The following is a 15,086-nucleotide window of genomic DNA, read 5'->3' on the forward strand; positions in this document are numbered from 1 at the left end:
CAGAAGTGATACTATGCCCAAGGGAAATTTATTAATGTCGGAGCAAGGGTGGCCATCATGGGTAGGTAGGACTTAAATAACTTCTGAACAGAATCTTTGCCATAGTCAAACAAATATACCTGGTATCAATATTTATGTCAGAGAGATCCTGTGAATAAATGATGTTGTTTAGTAGTTATAAGCTATAAGAAATAAAGGCATGGAATAGTTTTTGTAGCACAAAACAATTGTTTTTGTTAAAAGTCTTTACATTCTTTGCCCAATATATGGGCTATCCTATAGACTATTCTTCCAAAAATTTTGGAGAGCTCTTTATTTCATGGAAGTGGAATTTCACCTGCATATGTACTTCCATGCATACATACTATGGTACACTTTGACCTGATTTGAGTTATGCAAAGTCACGGGAGAAGGACTCTATCATTCCACCTTTTGGTTCACATTCCAGTGCCCATCTAGACATAGAATCCCTGTGATGAGTGCATCATTTTACAAATATGAGAAGCTCTACTAGCAAATAGATATGAGGCAAATAAAAGCTGTTTCCCGAGTATTGAACAGTTTAAAACAAAAACAAAAACCCACTGGCAGAAGCCATCTGGTCCTGGCAACTTTCCCAGTTAAACACTTTTAATTGCTTCTGTGATCTTGGTGAGTTGGCCTACCATGGTTTCCAGGGATTTGGGAGAATTGACCTTTATGAAGTAATCACAGTTCTTTGTACAATAGAACTCTGAGTTACCAAAGCAGGCAGCATGTCCTGCTGTGGAGCCGTGGTAATGAGAATTATTCAAATGTGTGATGCTTTTTATCTGGATTAAATTCACTGCAATATTCTCCCTATAGTGGCATTCCAACAGCTAACAACATTCAACCTGGAATGTTCTGTGTGCTTTGGCAGTGAAATCATAAATCTGGTATGGTCTGTAAATGAGATCTGTTTGTTTATTGTTAATGTTACTGTTGTGACTCCAAGGTCCGTTTTCTATGCATCATCTTAAGATTTTTGCTTACTGGTTGGGAGAAGATATTTTCCTATACAGCATGGATTGGAATGTATTTTTCTCCCTCATCCATAGCTTTTATGTTGAATTTCATTTGGAAGTTTAACTCATCTAGTTCACTCATTTTAAATTAATATTATTAATGATGGCTAGCATGTATTGAGCAATTACTATATGCCAGGCACTGTGGTAAGTACATTTTACATCGTACTTAATTTAGTCTTCATATGACGTAGGGGCACACTTATAATTTTTGCTCTGCAGATAAAAATGTAAAGCTCTACACTAGTGAAGAAACTTGTCTAAGGTCAATCTGATGCTAAGAGGTAGAACCACTAAAGCCAGGTCTGAGTGATGTCAAAGTTCACACTTTTAACCATTGCAGAGGAAGAGACTGACATACAAGGAAATTAATTCTCTGTCTTTATCACATGGCTAGATTCATACAAAGCCAGAGTTATAACTCGTGCCTGTTGTTGTTGTTGTTAGGTGCCATTGAGTCGGTTCCAACTCATAGCAACCCTATGCACAACAGAACGAAACACTGCCTGGTCCTGTGCCATCCTTACAATCGTTGTTATGCTTGAGCTCATTGTTGTAGCCACTGTGTCAGTCCACCTCGTTGAGGGTCTTCCTCTTTTCAGCTGACCCTGTACTTTGCCAAGCATGATGTCCTTCTCCAGGGACTGATCTCTCCTGACAACATGTCCAAAGTATGTAACACGCAGTCTCGCCATCCTTGCCTCTAAGGAGCATTCTGGCCTCACTTCTTCCAAGACAGATTTGTTCATTCTTTTGGCAGTCCACGGTATATTCCATATTCTTCTGCAACACCACAGTTCAAAGGCGTCATCTCTTCTTCGGTCTTCCTTATTCATTGTCCAGCTTTCACATGTGTATGATGCGACTGAAAATACCGTGGCTTGGGTCAGGTGCACCTTGGTCTTCAGGGTGACATCTTTGCTCTTCAACACTTTGAAGAGGTCCTTTGCAGCAGATTTGCCCAATGCAATGCGTCGTTTGATTTCTTGACTGCTGCTTCCATGGCTGTTGATTGTAGATCCAAATAAAATGAAATCCTTGACAGCTTCAGTCTTTTCTCTGTTTATCATGATGTTGCTCACAGGTCCATTTGTGAGGATTTTTATTTTCTTTATGTTGAGATGTAATCCATACTGAAGGCTGTGGTCTTTGATCTTCATCAGTAAGTGCTTCAAGTCCTCTTCACTTTCAGCAAGCAAGATTGTGTCATCTGCATAACGCAGGTTGTTAAGAGTCTTCCTCCAATCCTGATGCCCCGTTCTTCTTCATATAGTCCAGTTTCTCGTATTATTTGTTCAATATACAGATTAAATAGGTATGATGAAAGAATACAACCCTGACACACATCTTTCCTGACTTTAAACCAATCATTATCCTCTTGTTCTGTCTGAACAACTGCCTCTTGATCTGTGTAAAGGTTCCTCGTGAGCACAATTAAGTGTTCTGGAATTCCCATTTTTTGCAGTGTTATTCATAGTTTGTTATGATCCACACAGCCAAGTGTCTTCTAAACTACTACACTAAGAAGCTACTGGTAACTAGGTGAGAAACCTGAGGCTTAATGTATCCATAATTATTTGTGGCTTCCTCTTTACTTCTACAGCTGTTTGTCTACCTGGCAGCAGGACTTGAGACACTGCCTCTGTTTTATTTATTTATGCATTCTGAAAACCTAGCACAGTCCCTAATACCTGGTAGATTCTCAAATGTTTGTTGAGTTCAGTGCCTAATGCAAAGTATCTCTGTACCTCACACTAGGATGATTCATTGCAAGGATACAGTTTCTGAGTACCCAATGATAAAATCACGTTGAACACTTGACATATTTAATGTATATCTTGTATATAGAACAGCTAATCCATTCACCATAGGTGAATTTCAGTTTATGCCTAGAGTGGAGGGCAAAAGAACATGGATTATATTCACTGCTCTCCATTCCCCTCTCTGAATCTTCTAGAGAGGTGAGTCTCAATCAAATACCCCATTGTAGGCCTGCTCAGCTTTTATTACAATTAATGAAGAATACTTTTTAGAAATCTGGTATTACCAGAAACTTTATTATTACAGACACAAATAATGTTAGGAATCCAAGAATGTGTTCCAGGTTAGGAATTCTCTGCCAGGTACAATATGCACCATTCGTTTATTCTTTCACTCAAGAATCATTGAATACCAAGCATATGATATACCCTGAGGATATGGAGATAAATGGGCATAATCCCTGACCTCAGTGAACTCACAATCAAGTTAAGTATAATAATCAAATAATTAAAGTACAATAAGTACAGGCAGAGTTCAGCACCATCTACAAAACACAATAGTAATTTATCAATACTACTTCCTCCTCCCTTCGCCTACCCCAAGTGGTGCTGAGTCCAGGTATCATCTACTCATTGTTGGCTTCCAGACAAGAGTACAGCCCTCATCACAGGGGAACCCAGACTTGATGAGCCTGTAAGATGTGAGTACCAGGAATTAATCCCTCAGCAGAGGGGGACACAGACATGATCAGCTTATAAGAGGCCTTTTCTTGAAATAACCTCATCTTTCTCTTTATTCCCTCCTCCTCTTCTTCAAAATTCTCTAATATTTCTGAAGAGGACGAACCGTGCCTTGACGCCCTTCTTCCTGAGCCATCATTATTCAGAGCAGCTGGGCTCTCAGAGGATGCAGCCAATGAGGAATACTGTAATGAACAAACCTCTCTCTGGGGAAGAGAGAGACTGAGTGGTAATAGGAAATAGAATGTTGCACTTGGAAGTAGGACAAGTCCGTGAGTTGGCTTTGCTCTTGGATGTGACTTTGGACAAGGGTTTGAACCTTTCTGAGCCTGGGTCTTTCATCTCTAAAGCAAGGGATTTGGCTCAGAGATCTCTTTGGTCCTTTCTTGCTCTAACATTTCCTCTCTTTGAAGGTTGCTTTGTAACAATAGAAGTGACTTGGGACTTTATATAATAAATACCTACCCCATCTCTGCATCTGACAATTCTAAAAAGCACTGAAATGTGGTACAACTCAAAACTCTCTCATTGTTGCAATAACATCAGTTGCAGGTTGTTTACAGGTGGACTGCTAAACTTGTAGGTCCTGTGGTCTCCCTTGAAGAGATCAGGGCCAATTGTTAAGCAGAACTATTGAATTTTTTTCATTTCCTACCCCTATTGAGTGATGGTGTAGTAATTTCCAGTTTGGCATTAAAAGAAAAAAAGAAAGAAAGGGAGGGAGGGGCAGAGAAAGGAAGAGATATCCCATAGTTAAGCCATTCACAATTACCTTCCTATTTCGATAGAACCAAACTGGCATCCCTATAAATACTAATAAATATTTAGCCCTAAGTGTGGAAAAGTGAATAATCATGACTTTATAGCTGTGTGCAAGAAGGATGGCTGTATTTGCTTGTTAACATAAGGTCATTTCTCAGTTGTTGGGCAAGAAGTATATCGGGAGAGGCTGGGTAATGTATTTCTGTTTCCTAGAAAATTAGATTTATATACATGTTTAAAAGCACAGTGACCACTGTATTTATCAATTAACACCAGTCTTTTACATGTTTATTTGTACTTTTAAGTAGTTGTGGGACTTTTAGGAAAAAGTTTTTTAAAAAGTAAGCACTTTTAGTCATGAAACAGGATGTTTAAGGATATCAGAGATATGGGACCTCTGGCATGCATGCCTGGGAAGCTTGTAAGTTGTTACTTCGTAGTTAGAGTTCAGATTGCCTGGGACTCATTTTAATAAATGATAGCCTTTGTCTCTCTGGTAGGTAAGAAAGCTTTGTAAGAAAATGCTGGAATTAATTATTATAGATCATAAAATTTTAGAGTTGATAAGTACCTGTGAAATCATGTAGTCCAGCCTCTTCGTTTCTCAGATGAAAAAAGTGAGTCACGGAGAAGTTAAGACTCTACTTAACATTGGTAGCAATTAGTAGCAGAATGAGGTTACAGATCCAAATTTCTTGACTGTCTTTTTGGTGCTTTTTTTTTTTTCCTGTCATCTGCACCGATTTCCCTAGAGTTACCGAGACTCATTCACTCATTCACTGAATGAATGTCTATTATGTTGCAAGCATTGTGCGAGGTACTGTTGTTGTTGTGTGTCATAGAGTCAATTCTGACTCATAGTGCCCTATAGGACAGAATAGAACTACGCCATAGCATTCTCTGGGCTGTAATCTTTATGGGGAAGCCTGGTGGCACAATGGTTAAGTTCTCCACTGCTAACCAAAAGGTCTGTGGTTGAACTCAGTGGTGGGTCTGTGGGAGAAAGAGCTAATGCTCTGCTCCTGTAATGATTGCAGCCAAGAAAACCTTATGGGGGCAATTCTATTCCGTCCTATAGGGTTGCTATGAGTCAGAATTGACTTGATGGCACACACCAAGAGTAGCGTCTCCCTGGGAGTCACTGGTGGGTTCGAACCATCGGCCTTTGAGTTGGCAGCCAAGTGCTTAAAATTGCATAACTAAAGACAAAAAAATAAAGTATGGTCTCTGCCCTCCCAGAACTCACTGCCTCATCTATCAGAGAAAGACTGTAAACCAGCACCCCTCTGTACTCAGAAAATTATGTGATGCATTGACTAAACAAGTTGTTGGTGAAGCCCCTGCCAGTTACCTTTTAACCTTAGGTCCTTCACTCCTTAAATTCTAAATTTTTACCCAAAGGCTATTCTGAACTTCTATCAAGTCTTCAATGAAGTCCTGACAATATTAAGCCAATTATATTTTATCGATTTCTTTAAAACTTTTGGATTGCTGCCTACACATGATTTATTGACAATTTAATTAGCTTTTCCCCATTTCTGGTCACTTATTTAAAATTATCTGAAAGCATAATTAAAATGAAAGGTTTTTAGAAACACTTATTCACATAAACTCTTGCAGTTAATATAGTCATGAGACATACATGGAGAAAAGGCATAGCAGAGAGGCAAAAAATAAGATCCATGGAGACAGGCAGATCTGGATTTGAATTCCAGACCCTTCACTTACTACGTGTGTGGCATAAGTCACCTTATCTTAAGTTCCAAGTCTCCATTTCCTCAGACAAAATATGGTGATAATAATACCTGCTTTGAAGTGTTTTTGAGATACTAGAATAGTACACATATAGTGCTTAGTATGGGATCTGGAAGAGAGTGTGAAAAGTAAATAATATCCATAACTTCCAAAATTGGAGAATTTAAAACCAACATTGTAATACTTTTACCCTTTCTCTTATTCTTGATAATGCATCTTCAGTAAACTGAGCTAGTTAGTGACCTTGCAGAATTACAGCTTAAAGAAATTTCCAGAAATCATCCTATTTCTCTGCTTTTAGACCAAACTGATTACAAAACCTTACGTATGTGGAAGCTAATTTCTGAAAAATTTTCCAATGAGTCTGTCATAAGTTAATACAATGAAATAATCTCTCCAATTACAATATCTATAAATTTGGGCATATTGCTTTACCTGATCAGCCTTGCATTCTTTATATGGGATAACAACTTCAAGAGGGTAAAAATTTGATAAATTACTGGCCCAAAGTAAGTATTCAGTAAAATTAGATATAAATAATGTTAAAAATGATATAATTCATGGATGGATTTATCAACTGAGTATGATGATATTTTTTCTAATAGAAAAACTAAAATAGAGGGTACCCCAAGGCAGCAAATTTGAATATGAGACAGCTATATGATGATATATGAGCTAACTGTGTGTCTGGTATGAATTTTTTATCTCAGTTATATTTTTATATTCTCCAGTTTATTCTTAAAATAATCTTTTCTCATGTATATTCAAATGAATTTAGATTAGTTACCTCAAAAAAAAAAGTACACAGAAATTACCTGTATTTTCCTATAATTTACTAAACACTGATGAAAGAATAATTAACATATCAGTGTTTAAGGACTTTAATTGGACCCCGTTCTTCCAACTCTTTAAATTATTTTTCCCACCTAAGCCAATATATATTTGGTTTTTATGTGCTTATAAAAAAGACATTTTCATCAAACTGATGATAAGATTAAACAGCATACAGTGTCCTTTTGATACGATTAAATTTTCAGAGGCAAAGTAGTTCAAATAGGAGCAAATAAGCTGCCTTCCTTACGAAATAAACTAGGCAAAAATTAAGACATACCAAAGATCCTAAAGGTTCATTTCATAAATCTTTTCCTATTATTTTTTAACATACAAGTATGTACTGTGAGTATGTGTAAATTAAAATACATCTAATCTAGACTGTGAGCTCCTATGGCTGTGGCTATTATTCAATAAAAGGCTCTAGGGTAAAATAGATGAGATTTAGTTAGGTAAGTAGAGGACACTTGTCCTTCATTGACTTTCCATGTCAACTTCCTGGAGAGGTAGAGTAGGCTATTTAAAAGTCTCAGTGGGCTCAGATGTTGATGTGGGCCTTAAAATGATGTTTTATTTAATTATTCATTAACATAATAATTAAGCATATCAAAGCAATGTCAGCTCTTAGATTAGTACCCAACGAACACTAAAAAATAACTGTGCTATAAAACACACCAAAATTTTCTCTTTTGTTGTTCTACTATTTTGTTTGTAATGAGGGCAAAGTGGGAGGCTCACCTAATTTAAGAATATTTAGCGTACCCTGTAAAGTGTCTGAATCAAAAATTTTTATTTATTCTTCTGCCAATGACAACTGATTTCCATCTACAATTATTTTTAAGGTAAGAAACAGTAAGTCAACTGAAGAAATAGCAATGGAACGTTATTATACTTTAACACATCCATTGATTGAAAAATGTGCAGCATACCTGTGAACGTCTTCATCATGGTCGGTCTTTAGCAACCAATGGATGCAGCTTTAGTGTGCCTTCTCCAAAAACACTTTGCAGCACCTAACACACTGCTGCTACACTGTCTCAAAGTTGGAGTCATTCTCATAATAAGCATCTTCAATAATAAGTTGTTTTTGTGGATCATAGCTTCCGAGTAGTTCACTTTTAGCTTTGTAGTTTTTAACTTGATTACCTTTTCTGTTCAGATCTCTCAGATTGCTTTCATCCATACATAGTATGTAATCAAATGTGGCAAAGTCTTTTTGGGTAACCTGCCAGGTACTGTGATTCATAGGAATGCCATGCTTCTTCATGCAGTTTTGCCCTTGGTAATCAGGCAGGTTTCATCTTTCACATGTGGATGTTGCTGCACTGTCTATCCTCCACTTATCTAAAAGGTTTTGATCAGTTACAAGTTTCCTGAAAAGTGCTTCTGCAGTGGGTCATCATCAAATGTTACCCAGATACACAAACAGCACAAAAATGTGCACCTGTTCTGCCATCTTCTCATTCATGGAGAGGTACAAACCCAGTCAGAGACACTGGCCAGAAGCCTTGTAGTAGGAATTTTAAGTCTTCATTCTTGCTATGCTTTCTCTAATGCATCCTCCAACTATGATTTTTTTCACTTTTTGAGGTTAATATTACCTGGATGTCAAAACCTGACAAAGCACAAAAAAGAATAATATGACTTACTTTCATCTATTTATAGTAAGCATACATACATCCTAAGTAAACATAGGTACATCCTAAATAAAATGCTTTCAATGAAATATAACACTTAACAGGAAAATCATCTATTAGGAATAAGTAGTGTTTAATCCCTGGAAGGCAAAGATGGTTTGATTAGAAATCTATTATCATAACACATGAAATCTAAAGATCAAATAAATAAAAAGGTAGTTTTCTAAAACATGTTAAAGGCATTTGATAAAAGTCAGCATTTAGTCCTGACAAAAGCTCTGAGAAAAATAAAAATAGAAACCTATACATTTAACACTGTATGAAATAACTATCCCAAACCAACAATATTATACCTAGTGTTGAAAGACTAAAAGAATCACCATTAAGGTTGAGAAAAAAGAAGGATAATTGTTCTATTATGCTTTAACTGTATTTTGAAATTTCTGGCTAGTGAAATATGAAACAAACTAAGAGGTATGTCAGAAGATTAAATTGCTGGGCTTTTGTCCAAAAACTCAAAAGATGAGCCAGTTATAAGACAAATATACAACAACAACAAAAAAAAACTTCCTTAATTACCTCAGCAAAGAGACAATATAATTTTAAATATTCTGTTCTTAACAACAGCAAAAAGTACAGCATACCTGGGAATAATTCTAGTATTATCTATACAGGAGATGGAAGAAAAACTACAGAATTTCATTGAGTGATGTCCAAGTTATTTGAATAAATGGCACAATAGCTCATATTCTTGGTTAGAAAATGTGAAATTGAAAAAATATATAAATTTCACAATATTTAATCCAACTCGTTAAAGGTCAGATACTAAATAGTTCAAACCTAACTAAAGGATTATATTTGCTTAGAGAAACAAATTGATGAAAAGAACCATGTTATTTGTCAAAAGGTAGAAAAACGAGTAAACTATTTGCCCTATTACATATTAATAAACACTGCAGCTATGCAACAAGTAAAAGGTGTGGTACAACAAGAATTGGTATGTTAGGTCAATACAATAGAATGAATAACTGTGAAAAAGAGCTTAGTATATACAATAACGTCATATATGATGAAGGAAGCAATGAAAATCAAAGGGGGAGTAGATTATTCAAAATTTAGTGTTCAGAAGATTAACTACAGTATTAGCTAAGAAATCAAAAACCAGATCCCATGTTAAAATGAACAAAGTAGTTAAGAGAACGGGCTCTGGGGGACTGCTGAAGTTCAAACCCCAGCTACATGATTGATTAGTCATATAACCTTGAAAAATAACTCAAGCTCTCTAAACTTTAGTTTCCTACATGTAAAATAGGGACAGTAATAGTTATTATCTCATAAAGTTGTTATGAGGATTAGATAAGAGATAATTCAGATAGAGAACTTAATACAGTATTTGGAAAACAGTCTTCACTCAATAAACATTATCAAAGATTTCTATGATCAAACAGGAAATTAATTACAGATGTTTGACAGGCTAATGTAAAATTAAAATGAGAGGCTAATGTAAAAATAAAACTTTAAAAAGTCCACATTTAACTGATCTTGTTTTGGGGAAGGGCTTACTAATTATAAATATACAATAGAAGAATTCACAAAGAAGAAAGTAAATCGATTTGACTACAAAAGAACTTTTAAAATACAATGTTTAAAATATAAAAAACTTAAAAACCACAAATGTGACAAAATTATTTAAACTAAAAGAGCTCTTAAAAATCCATATGAAAATCACCAACACCTTAGACAATTCACAAAACTTAAATTCCAGTGAGTTCTTAAAATATTCTAAGTCAATATTTAAAACAATGTAAATAAAAATATCAGTGGGTATTGATTTGGGGTTATCAAATTGGCAAAGATTAGGAAAAGAACATGGCAATACTCAAGGTGACGGGTGTAGGGAGATGGTCACTCTAAGTGACTTCTGGACAGGACATAAAGTTGTGTAACATTTTGGAAAACAATTTGGCAATACTTAATAGAAGTCTCAAAAATGTCTTCACTGATTTAGTTGTTAATTCTTAGTCTAGGAATTCTTCCTAGGGAAATAGCCAGAAAAGCAAATAAACATTTTATTTGTGTATACTTATTTTATCAGAGCATTGTTTATAATAGCTGGCACATCTATGAGGTGGAGTATCATGCATTCTGGAGAAATTATGTCTTTGAAGCATACTGAATGTAAACGCAATTTCTCACAATAATGGATAAAAAAAAAAAAAAAACTATCCAGATTGTGATCAATAGCTACACAAATATCTACATTTATATCTTCATCTGTATCTATATCTATACCTATAAAAAAAAAAACCTATAGAGAGAAGAAAATATACTAATTTTCTAGAATTTAGATAAATAATAGAATTACAGATAAATTTTACTTTTATTTCTAAGTTCTATATTTTCAGGCTCTCTACAGTAGTCGTTATCACTTGTATGATCTGAAAAAACAAGACAAATATTTGAAATATAGATTCTGTTCTATTTATTTCGGGGAAGGTAGCACTTTTTTTTATAACAACTTATTTTTGTGAGATTTGTTGTATGTAATCAATTTTTCAGGAATGATAGATTTAACCTTAGGGAAATTAGTATTAGACTTTCTTTTCAGTTTGTCTATTTCATTGAATGTGTTTGGTTTTATACCGTAGCCTACCTTTCTAACAGACTGTAAACACCTTGAGGTCAGAACTGTGTCTTAGTCGCTTCTGTACTTCCAGCACCTAGCCTAGAATGTCTTGCATATGGAGGTAGTATTTCATTTCATTTCATGAATACATGATAAGTTAACCAATATATAATCTTCTCATCATTTCAGGCTATATGTTTTCACTTCTCAACATGATTAGAAGCTTCAGAAGGGCAAAATTAGGCTGTTATATACAGTTTTGCACCAAATACCAACTAATAAACTCTGATTTATTCTCCACTTAGTTAAATTGTTTAACTGGTTGTTTTCCAAAGTAAGTTTGGATAAAATTATCTGAACATGACTTATTAGGAAAACTATTCCTTAATTATAAACAAAGAACAAGGATTTATTTGAAGTTTTTTTTTTTTTTTTTGCTTGTAACCTACTAATTTATGATAACAAGAGATTGTTATTTAAAGCTAATTTCTTCCACTTACCATTTCCACATATTTGATGAACACCTACAATATGCCAGGTGTCATTCTCGCTAGTGAACAAAAAAGGAAAAAATCCTTGCCCTCATAGACTGCATTCTTGTGAGAGTTGGAAGAGAGAAATAAGATAAATAAGTGAAACATTATGTTAAATGCTGATTATGGGCAAAGTTGAAAAACAAAAAGAGAACAGCAGCTACAGAGTTTTAGCAGTTGGGGATTAGGGTTGCAATTTTACCTAAGGTGTTCAAGAAGGCATCATTGCAAAAAGTGACACTTTAGTGAGGACTTGAAGGAGGTGAGCGTGTGACCATATGTATATCTGGAAAAGAGAATTTTAGAACAAGAGAGGAGACCTGAGAAGGAAATGCACGGGGTATATTCAGGGCACGAGGGAGATGTGTACCATGCAGGGTGAGGTTAGTTCCTGACTTCACAGAGTTGTGATGAGGTTTGAACTTCATGTAAAGCACTTAGCGGAATGCCTTGTATATATCAAATAATCGGTAACTATTATTTATCATCATTAGAACATTGCTAGAAAAAAAGTACCATAAGATGACGATTTTTATCTAGTGTGGAAACTAAGGGATTCCTCCACCACATGTCTGGGCCAGGGCTATAATGATTCTAATGTGTTATTTCCTTATATAACTATTTGTCTTTTATTTTAATCTTGGTAGGTATCTGCTTACTCATGTAAATAAACCTATGAAAAATTTGGTTAGTGGAACTTCATTGAATGAGCTGAAGTTTATTTGAGTTGTCCTAGCCAAACTCCTGGAAATATTTGGCATCAAATTTGGTCACCAGGCTTTTCATGCAAGCTACGGTACTAGGATGAAGGCCTTCCTGCTCAGAACCCGGTGTTCCATACTCCCTTGGCAAGGTTTATGCACGCTCTCATAGACATTAGGTCTTACAGGCACCCTCAACGTGAGCCAAGTCCTCTTAATGGATGTGCTGGAAAGAGCTCAGTGTTGCTGTCAAGAATGTAATCTGAGTTGTGCCGACAGGAAACAAATTGATCATTTTGGCCCATGTTCCTGAATCTGAAACAGCCCTTCCCCATCAGGAAGGCTTTTGTACACAATGCAGATGAATTCCCACATTTTTCTGGATGTAGGGTCCTAACTTAGGTTTGCTGTTAAGCCCTTGAGTATATTTTCAGATAGCGTCTATTTCCTTTTAAATGCTAAATGAAAAACAAGATGATATTCTGGCATTATTATATGCATTATCCTTACTGATACTTCCTTTTTTTTCTTTCCGAATGAAAAAAAAAAGAACAATTCTAATTTTTTTGCATTTGGGCAAAGAAAGGGGGAGTAAAGTATTCCCGGGATTTCTTAGAATAGTTTGCCTGCCAAAGATTGTTGAGATTTGTAGTTTGGAGTGTGGACTTCGAAAACTTTGTTTCCTAAGCAACAGCAGAAAAAAAGTAGAAAATCAATTTCTGAAATCAAAATTAAGTGCCATGGTTAAGTCTGTTTCTACACCCAAACCAGACGAAAATAGAATTAATTAGGTTTTCTTAAATTCTTTATTGATCCACTTGCAATGCAGGCCAGACAGAAGCATATACCCAAAATACATTGTTAATATTTGCACCGTTACTAAATGTTAAATGGTGTCAGAAATGGACAGGTGTGAGATTTCATTAGGAAAATTGCTGTAGGTGAGATATGAGAGGAGCAGAAGTTAGAGAAAAAAAAAAGATAAAGAAAATAGAAGTTTCTGCTAAATTGTCCTAGTTTCTGCTTCTTTTAATATTTATTTTATATTCTTTTTCTTATGAAGTCATTTGACTTTTTAAATCCCTCCCCTTCTTAAGGGCATCGTATGTAGCTATCTTCCTTGTCAAGTTTTAGATGCTGTGTCCTTTTTTATGTTTTTGTTTTAACAGCTTCATTGAAGTATAATTTGTATAAAAGTGCCACATTGTAATCTGATTGATTTTTACGTATGTATATACCTGTAAAGTCATCGCTACTATCAGATAAATAGCACACCCATGGTTCCCAAAAATTTCTTATGCTCTCTTGTAATCCCATTTTCTTCTAAACTTGACCATCCCTAGTCACCCACGGATCTGGTTTCTGTCACTATAGAGTAATTCATATTTTCTAAAATTTTATGTAAATGGACTCATACGGTATGTGTTCTTTTTTTTTTTTTTTTTGGTCTGGCTTATTCCACTCTACCAAATTATTTTGAGATTCACTCATGTTTTTGCTTATATCAGTAGTTACTGTTTTTCATTTCTGAGCAGTATTTCATTGTATGACCATACCACATTTGTTTCCATTGTTTGCCTATTACAAATAAATGTTATTGAATTTGTTTTTAGGCCTTTCTAAAGACGTGCTTTCATTTCTTTTGGGCAAATATCTAGGAGTGGAATTGCTGGATCATATGGTAGGTGTATGTTTAACTTTTTAAGAAACTGCCAAACTGTTTTCCAAAGTTGTGCTCTTTTAAATTTCCAAAGTGATTGTACTATCCTGGTTTTATGTTTTTGCTTTTCCTAAGCTCATTTGATAGTAAGAGCATACCTATTTCCTCTAGGTGAATGACTACCACTCCATGAGAATGGCTTCTGAATTCCTGCCTTAGTTATCTTCCTCTGTAGATTCAGCTCTGCTATTCTTACTGCTAATTAGCTAATTGCCTATCTTATTAGTATTTTAGTGAGAATACACAGACATGATGCAGTTAGATGCTCTTAGGCCTCTTGAAATTTCTTTTCCCTGAGGAATCAATCCCGGGGTAGAAAAACCTCCTTACATGAGCTAGCTGTATCATGAACAAAACCTTTTTATTATTATTATTTTTTTAATGCTTTTGAAGTCTTCTGAAATAGAATGGAATTTTTCACAAACACTTTACCAACTACCAAGGGAGATGATAAGAGAAATAAACACAGATAATAAAAAGAGCAGGTTTCTGATCCCAATCACAGCTAGCATGTTCATAGATGCTATAAACCTTGCCCAAACGACAATATGGCAGGCACATGGCCTCCACTGGTGGACAGAGGCAGGGATTCTGAGTCAGAGCTTGGCCTGCATTCAGGCTGTGCCACTGTTAGTAGGGTGATTTCCAGTGAGTTACTTAGTTTCTCTGAGTCTACATATGTGTAAACTAGGGAGAAAAATAGGACCAGCCTCACAGAATTCTCTGAAGATTAAATTAGATAGTTAAATATTTGAATCTTATTAAAACCTTGATAAATGTTAAAACCAAAAACCATACTATTGCCATTGAGTCGACTCTAACTCTTACCACATAAAACACAGTATCCACATGCCAGCCTTAAATATCTGATATACTTTGGCCCCAACAATCTTCTGACACCTCCGTGGCCCTATAATTCATTGATTCTGTCATCTTTTCTCTGCTTCTCACCTCTTCTCTAGCCTCACTACCTT

At 35.4% G+C, this 15,086-nt stretch overlaps 1 protein-coding gene and 1 pseudogene across 10 annotated transcripts in view; one reads left to right on the forward strand and one right to left on the reverse strand.

The window, feature by feature from the left end:
* The window catches only part of DLG2 (discs large MAGUK scaffold protein 2), a 2,175,949-nt gene that overhangs the window by 1,144,119 nt on the left and 1,016,744 nt on the right, over positions 1-15,086 (forward strand). The window lies entirely within an intron of this gene.
* On the reverse strand, positions 7,875-8,351 carry LOC126079781 (low molecular weight phosphotyrosine protein phosphatase-like; annotated as a pseudogene).

This window comes from Elephas maximus, chromosome 7, assembly GCF_024166365.1.
Source record: "Elephas maximus indicus isolate mEleMax1 chromosome 7, mEleMax1 primary haplotype, whole genome shotgun sequence".
In the NCBI taxonomy this organism is placed as follows: domain Eukaryota; kingdom Metazoa; phylum Chordata; class Mammalia; order Proboscidea; family Elephantidae; genus Elephas; species Elephas maximus.